Source organism: Conger conger, chromosome 17, assembly GCF_963514075.1.
Source record: "Conger conger chromosome 17, fConCon1.1, whole genome shotgun sequence".
NCBI lineage: Eukaryota > Metazoa > Chordata > Actinopteri > Anguilliformes > Congridae > Conger > Conger conger.
Window position 1 is genome coordinate 18,053,987 of NC_083776.1, and position 9,220 is coordinate 18,063,206.

Genomic DNA, 9,220 nt, shown 5'->3' on the forward strand with positions numbered 1-9,220 from the left:
CAGGAATCCCAGGCCGAATTTGCTCCCCACCCCATGTACATAGACACACACACATACCTACTGTACACAGAGACATATACACACACACATATACATACTGTACACACACACATATACACACACATACATACTGTATACACATACACACTGCAAAAAGTCTTCACAAGAGTTTTCAGTCTTGCAATAAGACTTTAGATATTTAGGTAGAAGATATTAGCTTGTTTTAAGTCATTGTTTGACAAGTGAAATTTTCTTATCCTATTGTCAAATGATTGAATGATTCTTACCTCATTGGCAATATTTTGTCTTATTTAGCAAAAGAGTAAATATACTAAGAACTAAAATATTGTTGAGATTTACTTCTTTTTTTGTTATTGCAGTGCACATGCCCACATACACACACACCCACACACACACATACTGTACACACACACACCCACACACACACTCACTCCGCCCCCCCTCTTCTCCAGGACATAGAGGCTGTGACTGATTGACAGGTGGTTCGGGGGGGAGGCTGACAGGAAGACATTTTACATATGGGAGGCCCGCCCCGCTGTCACGTCCCCCCCCCTCCCACAGAGCTCATTGTGATTCCTGGGGCAGGGAGCAGGTCTGGGACAGGGCATGGAAAAGCCCATTCCAAACCCCACAGGGATCAGGTCCAGTGCACTCGGGAATGCCCCTGTACAGGATGCGGCATTCCTGGCATTCCAGCGGACAGTCGGGCTGGACCGGGCTTTTCAGGGCCAGCCCGGAGCAGGGGACAGAGGTGCATTCCCTGTGGCGTGAGCTCGGAACTGCGGATACCTACAGTATTCCTCTCTGGGACTCCTGTAGGGAGCAGAGATTCCTCATTGATCCACTCCACTGACAGGCAGGAGATCTGCATTTAGTTGACTGGGAACTGATTTGAAATTCTTTTGCATTACTTTGGAGTAAAATGTCTTGGTTGTAGGGGTCAGTCAGCGTGGGACATGCTGCTCTTTGCTGCAGCTCCCAGCAGAAGTGTATATTATCCTCATACTCAGGCCTTATGGGGGTGAGAGATGTGGGGGTTTCAGTGTTAAATCCCCTGGGAATCAAACCCACAACCTCAAAGTCACAAGCTCCCCACTAACAGCTGCCTATAAAATGCTCAACCTGCCTTTTCCATAGTATCCCAATTGTTTTATTTGAGATTAATTTTCGTGACATTACAGGTATATGAAGACACTCATGTTGAGTCCAGTGTGCTAGTCACTGCTGGACGTTGAAGCCTCTGCCCCGTGTCTCTAGCTGGGACATTGAGCTCTGTGTCCATGCTCGCTTGCAAATACTGGGCAACACTCTTGCAAGCTGAACGCTTGTTCATTTCCACTTGAATGACTGCTTAGCTGCGGAGCGATAGTTGATATAGAACCGTCAGCGAGCATTAGAAGTCACAGCCGTGGTATGTCCTTATTTTATCGCCGCTATTAACCAATCAGAGTGCGGGATTTGCCCTACCCGTTTTATAATTATGAGTTAATGCGCCCGGGTCACGGGTACATTTTGACCTCCTGAGTCTCCCCAGCATGCTCCTGAGCTCCCCCCCTTCCTAACAGGCAGACCCGTCTCTCTGGAGGACAGCTGTGCTTCCGCTGAAGCCCTGCAGGCCGGAGGGGCCAGGAACAGGTGCTCCTGTGCGTCAATCACACCCGCTGGCTGCTGAAACACAGGCCGATGAGTCTGCTTTTATTCTTTATTTTTTAACAACAAACTGTTCACCAATAGAAGAAAAGTATAGTTTTTTGCTGTTTTTTGTGGCTATTGCAGTTAAAAGATTAACCATTTTCTCTAAATTTATGTTTTACATTATTGCCATTTGGCAGACACTCTTATCCAGCGCGTACAGTTGATTAGACCAAGCAGGAGACAATCCTCCCCTGAAGCAATGCAGGGTTAAGGGCTTTGCTTATGTCACAAATCTCAAATTATCTAATCTGCCCAGTAGATGAGATAATTAGGCAATATTTTAGCATCCAGTATGTCCAACTTTTCCTTGATCAGCTTGATGAAGCTCTATGACCCATAATAATAATTATTAGCATGTTGTTAATCATGTAAATATATGATTATGTGTGCAGTTATACTTTATGTGTACAGTTCCATTCCAGCAGTAAAGCATGAAAGTACTTCACAAAATAAAGGGCGAGCAAGAGTGATGTAAATGATGGCATTCATGTTGTAGAGTGTGGCATTCCTGCGTCTCTCTCCCCAGGCCTGCCTGCCCAGCCAGGGCACAGTGATCTCATTGTGCAGTCAGGAAGTTTTGCGGCAGGGGAGACGTGATTGAGAAGCGCAATGTGCCAAACAGATGTGGCGGCTGCAGTCTGCCCTCTGGAGCGGAGGAACGGTGCCCGCTGCCAGCGCTGAGGCTCTGGGAACAGGTGGAGCAGGGCCCGCTAATCTACCGTTAGAGTGGAGAAGCATTTCAGCGATGCGCGATGACGCTGGGTTATGATACTGCTGCTGGGTTACTCTAGTGCTGCTGGGTTATTCTAGTGCTGCTAAGTTATTATACTGCTGCTGGGTTATTCTACTGCTGCTGGGTTATTCTAGTGCTGCTGGGTTATTCTACTGCTCGTTTATTCTACTGCCACTGTGTTATTCTTGTGCTGCTGGGTTATTCTAGTGCTTCTGGGTTATTCTAGTGCAGCTGAATTATTCTACTGCCACTGTGTTATTCTTGTGCTGCTGGGTTATTCTAGTGCTTCTGGGTTATTCTAGTGCAGCTGAATTATTCTAGTGCGCCTGGGTTATTCTAGTGCTTCTGGGTTATTCTAGTGCGCCTGGGTTATTCTACTGCCACTGTGTTATTCTTGCACTGCTGGGTTATTCTACCCTTGCGTTGGGCTCTCATTATTAGCAGGAGTGTGCAGGGCTGGCACACTGTGGAGAGAGGCATGCTGGGAAACAGTAACTGAGCCTCTGACAAATGTCCAGCTCAGTTTGTGAAGCCCTTACCTGTGATTTTAAAAGAGACTGTGCAAACACACTGTCACACCATGTTGTGCTGGTGCTGTTGTGAGCTGTGTGGAGACTGTAGGAGTGTGGAGGCGCCAGTATATCAGCAGTGTGCTGTGCGTTATGTGGAAGAAAGCTGGTCACATGGCCTCACACCCCAGAGCCTGTTGCGACCCGTCCGTCAGCGAGTCTAAGTGTGTTCAGACACACAGCGGAAGGAGAGGTGCCGGGGCTGGCAGGATGAAGGGCCTCCTAATTAATCTCTTCCCCTCATCAAATAACCAAACGGGGCAGTGATTACAGGCTCTAATGAAAATATTTGGGCTTGCATTAAGGAGCGAGGAGGGGCTCGTCTGAGTGCTTCTCCAGCACCTCTGACTGAATCCAGAGCCCCCCTCTTGGCAGCTGCCAGACAGACAGAGTGGCTGAATCACATTCTCAGTACCTCTTCTCAATGGGAAACTGCAGCTCTACCCGAGAAAGGAGCCCCTTCTCCTGCCAAGAGATCAGACACTGCTTTTCCAGAAATGTCTCTCAATAGTACTGTTAGTGTACTGTGTTTCATGTTCCTTCGAGTACTGTGTTTCATGTTCCTTAGTGCACTGAGGAACATGAAACACAGTACACTATGTCTCATGTTCCTTAGTGTACTCTGCCTTATAAGTCTTCTGCTGTCATAAATAGGGTGGCCTGGGTGGTCAAATACTGGGTGGTCATTTAGGAATGACCTTTTGACAAAGGTTCATGATACTCTTGTTGGAGGGAGCAGAATATTTGATTTAATGCTTTATTGAAGTGGAATATCCCAAGGAAAATATGACTGTTAAAGACTAGATCTTGCATGGTTGCGATGCGATTATGCTTATGGCATCCGAGTTTGCCAGTCTATAGAGCTGGGAGGTCTGCTGTTTGATTCTCTCTGAGCTGTCTGTCTTTGTACCTGTGGGTTGAGTTTAGGCATCAACTCGCTCATCATATGAGTCCTGGCATAGTCTTTAGATTCTGTAGACACAGAGACGTCGTTTAAATGCTGAACAGTGACATCACAGTCACAGTTGGTGAGGAAGTAGACCCCAGGGAAGGAATGACAATGGGGTCTGAAGAGGGCCCCCACCCCCACCCAAATCTGTCTCCCTGGTGCCTAGCCAACTACCTTCCTTCTTGGCTGCTCATGTAAGGCTGCTTCTCTATAACCAAGACTTCCTGAAGTGGTCCTCTGACACCCTAGAACATCTGTCTAGTGCCAGTTTCTTAGCGGACGGCGTTCTCAAAAGGAATGTGTTCAATGCAAAAACAGGATGCCAGTCTTTGGAATAAACAACCCTTTTCTGAGGTCTGGATCTACTCTGTAAAGCTTGAAATGTCCAGGCTAATATATCTCTGGAGGCTTTCAAGCATACTGGCCTTCCAAGTAACTTTGCTTCATAGAAGATGAGCATATATAATAGTGCTAGCTCTATCCAGTAGCAGTGCTAGTTTTATCCTATAGCAATGCTAGCTCTATCATACATCACTGCTAGCTTTATCCAATAGCAGTGCTAGCTCTATTCTATAGCAGTGCTTGCTATAAGAATGTACTGATCTGTTTTAGCCTTGCCCCATAACCCTCACTTCCACCCAATAAACAACACTGAAAAACAGAGAAAGTCCCGAAAAACAACTAAATACACCAGTGTTCTCCAGAGCAAACCCACTGAGACCTATAGGTCTTACTGAGCAGCATCTTAATGAGGAGATTGGCTGACTCAGACTGATTTGAGGACAGGGGGATGGGTCTATACACGCTGGAAGGCCAATGAGAGTGCTCCTCTTTCAGCACAGGTGTTGGATCGGTCTTAATCAGCACAGGTGTGGATCTGTCTTAATCAGCACAGAAGAAGGGGAGTCGACACCTACCCAACACATGAGGGGGTAGGCAAGTAAAATGGATGAAAAAATGAATAGAAGGATTTAAGAAATTGCTGTAAAATCTTAAGGTATAAAGAAAAATAATGCTAACAAAAAATCATTGATAAAGGTACTATTACAGATGTGAATATTTTTCTCATAAATGCCCCCAAGGCCTCCTATCTGACATGATGACATTACATGACATTACAGTCAGATTCCAGGTGAGATTTATCTTTAAGTTGTTGTCCAAGGCCACCCACCAGTATGCGAGAATATTCAGGGTTATGCTTGCTCCAGTGCGGCATAGAAATAAAGTAGAAGTAAAAAGTCCAAGCTTTCAAAGCTAAACATTTCTGAGGACAGTAATAACATCTGTTGAGCAATGTGCCTTTCTCTAAATCTAGGTTTCACAAACTGTTTCAAAATATAAAAATTCCCCTTAATGTCTTTCTCTGGGGCTCTTTCGAAGTTGTGAATTTCATTTTTCATTTTCTGCACCCTGGTTAGATGAAAACCATGGCCCCTTTTTTCACCATAGCCCATGGGTAGAATGTCAGTAACTTCCAGAGATAAATAATTGTCACAATTAGTCGTTCCTGCTGGGGGAGTCTAAATAAAGAGAGTTGGAGTTGCCACTTTTGTCTTGGTTCCAATTTATAATAGCAGAGCGAGGGAGCAAATCTGTTTGGACAAACCGCCTTTCTGAAGAAGCGGGAACTTCTGTCTCTTCTCGGCAGAGAACGTCATCTCCCAAGGTCGCCGGGAATTCCTGGGGCGGAGATGGACCCGAACTAAGGAGGCACATCATTAAATTTCAGAAGGGCGGAGTCCCAATGCTCCCCCCACCCCCAGGATTTCGGCTCCTGGGAGACCCCCCTCCAGGTAAGTCTGGGACAGGACTCTGAGGACTCATATTAACGGTCCTTGAATTCGCCCCCAGCAGAACTGCACAAATTGAGACGGACATCCCCTATCCCCCAACACGTCTCTCGACATCCCCTAACTGTAATGAGGAAGTATGCAAATTCTTTTTTAACGTGCTGCTGAAGAACATTAGTGCCACAGGAACGTTCATACAGACAGGTATATGAGGCACAGTGCAGGAGAGATAAGGAGAACAAGGAAAAGACTGGCAGTATGCAGGTCACTCTCTCCCTTTCTCTCCCTCTCTCCCCCCCTCTCTCTCTCTCTCTCTCTCTCTCCCTCTCTCTCCCTCTCTCACTTGCTCTCTCACTCTCCCTGTCTCTCTCTCTCCCTCTCTCACTTGCTCTCTCACTCTCTCACTCTCTCTCTCTCTCCAGTACTCTCCCTCTCTCCCTCCCTGCCTGCCTGCCACACACTGCTCAGTGTAACTCACAGTAGTAGCTCCTCTGTGCCCTACTCCCCTGACTCACGCACATACAGCCACACACAGTGCTGTGATGCAGTAACCTGCTACACCCCTCCACACACACACATATATCCCCATAAATGTCCCGCTTTATCGCCTCCTGGGAGTAATGTGGCTCCGGCCTCCTCTAGGTTTATATCTACACACGATGCCACGTCTATGGTACTCTCTCCATACAAAGGAAGTAAATCCTGCAATTAATATTTCATAATGTTATTAACACTTCGCTGCAATTAAAGCTGTCAGCGAGAAGTATGCGTTTTCATTACTGCGCGGGCCTACTTAGCGGCAGCTTCAAGAGGATTATATTAATCAGATCGAATCAAATAAATGTTTATGTACGTACGTATATAGAGCATTTTGCTAGGGAACAATTCCCTCAATGGAATGCAAGAAAAAAACCCCAGGAAGAATCAGAGTGGGGGCGAGGAGGGGGAGTCAGTCGGTCTTCCTGATCAGAATCTGGCTTCAGAGACTAGACATGGTCAGGTCCATTTTCAATCCATCTAAGAACTTCAGCAGATCATAAACCCCATATACATTTTTAATTGTATATGTAATGCCCATTTACAGTGGCACCCTAAAGCCTATTGGCTAAGGTGCATGACTAGGACCTGGAAGTATAGTTGCAATAAGAGCAGTGCAGCTGTTGGGCCCTTGATCAAGGCCCTTAACCCCACATTGCTCCTAGGGGGATTGGCCCCTGCTTTGTCTAATCAACTGTAAATAGCTCTGGATACAAGCATAAGCTAAGAAAATTAAGATACACTGCACTGCAAGTTGCATGCCACTATAATTGAGTGCCTTGCAGATATGCAGCAGACCAGCCTGCTATCTGTGGCAGTTGGGCTGTTGGAAAGGCAGATTTTATTGCTGACCATTCCAGGGCTTATTAAATTCATCTTACTTTGGAGCGGTTTCAGATTTTTTATTGGATACGTTTTAAAATGCAAAACAGGGATTAGCATGCTCATAATGATTAGTTCTGTAAGGAAAGTATTTCTGGCTCTGTTTAATATGGTGTTATGGATTTATGAGTGAGAGGTTGATTATGGATATACTATACTATGTGGGCGGTTGGGGTGGGCGAGGGTTCAGATATCGAACTGAAGTGCTGGAGATACAGTATGTGTACCATATGTGGACATTCATACCAAAGCGGTCCATTTTACACAAGTATCTGACTGCCTCACTAAATTTATATTACAAGTGCATGCAACTTATATTATCCAAAGTGCAGATGCAAATGCAGCTCAGAGGCTCCTCTGATTAACTCAGTCGGTGGGTGCAGAACCCGTCAAATGTAATCAGTTAAAAAAGACTGATATCTCAGTATCTTTGCTCCTGTTGTGGATCCATGGTACTAACGCCCCAAAATGTTCTTTGTTGCTTTTGACTTTGGAGTTTGACGACAAAGCAGCTCGTCAAAGCGCGTTTGGACAAAACGCAGAAAACTCAGAAATCACGGAGCGCGTGCAGGAATGTCAAGCTTCATTAGACCTGTACATAAACGTGTGGACAAGTAACGGCTGGACGAAACGGCCCTGTCTGTCAAATCCAACGTCTCGTTTACACAACGCATGGTAAAGGAGCGGAAACTGTTGGGGCAGGCAGGAGGAGGACAGGCGGTATGTGGATGTTGAAGGACTGGGATGTGATTGGAAGTATTGCTAGCTCTGTTTTTTACCAGCCAGCAGGCATACCACCATGCGCTCTGCTCCTGCTGAATAGCTGAAGCTACGCAGGTGTGGGGTTGGTTAGTGCTGGGATTGGGGACCTTGGAAAACTAAGTTGCTGCTGGAAGTGCTTTTGGTCGGCCAGTAGGGGGTGATCTTACCTCTGGTCAAATTTCCCCCAATTCCCCAGTGCAGTGATGGGGACACTGTGCTGTAGGAGATGCCACCTTTCGAGACGTTAAACCAAGGTCCTGACAGTGCTCATTAAAGATCCCATTACACTCCTGGCAGAGGAGTACCATATGTGGACATTCATAACAAAGAGGTCCATTTTACACTAGTAACTGACTGCATCACTATATTGGTATTGCCAGAATAATCTTAGTTCACATTAAATTAGGTTAGGGTTAGGGTTAGAACTGGGATCTGTTCGGAGACTAAACTGGGATTACCATCCCCTCACACTCCAGTACCTCCCACAGATTCAGGCACCTGAGACTCCTGAACGGGCCAGGACTGTTTACGCAGTTTCACTTTCAAACAGCTGGCACTGCTGTGGCGATTGTTAGGCTAATCAACCGCCCCAATTATTCTGGAATGTTCTGAAGAGAGACCAGGGGGGAAACGTTTTGTTTTGGTAGTTCAGCACTCTCCTCTGATTTGCCTTCTGCAGAAAATGTCAAATCCTGAACGTTAGGTGTGTGAACGCATTATTAATAGGGAGGAGGATGGGGCAGATAGGGAAGGGGATGGGACAGATACTCTAGTAGGGGAATATGATAGGCCGGGTGCTGGAGAATGGGCAGTTATGGAGCAGTAGATGGGGCAGATAGGGAAGAGGAAGGGGCAGTTATGGGGCAGGTGCTGGAGAAGGGGCAGTTATGGGGCAGTAGATGAGGCAGATGGGGAAGGGGATGGGGCCAGTGCTGGAGTAGGGGCAGTAGGTGGGGCAGCTACTGGGGATGGGGCAGTTATGGGGCAGGTGCTGGGGAAGGGGAAGGGTGTAGCTGTGTGTGTAAGTGGGGCAGCAGGAGCTGGGGGCTCACATTAGCATATGAGAGCAATACAGGCTAATGCTGGGGGAACGAGCCAGGCCCTTTGATTCTCTGCTCCAGGCAGGAGCTCCACTTTTCCACTGGGTGGGTTCCTGAAGGCGGACCGGAGCCTGGGGAGAGGGGGTGTGTGTGGGAGGGTATGTGTGTGTGTGTGGGGGGGGGGGGCGGTGATGGCTGTCACAGCCGCCTTCTGAGTGCTGAGATTGCAGGGGGGAGTGAAA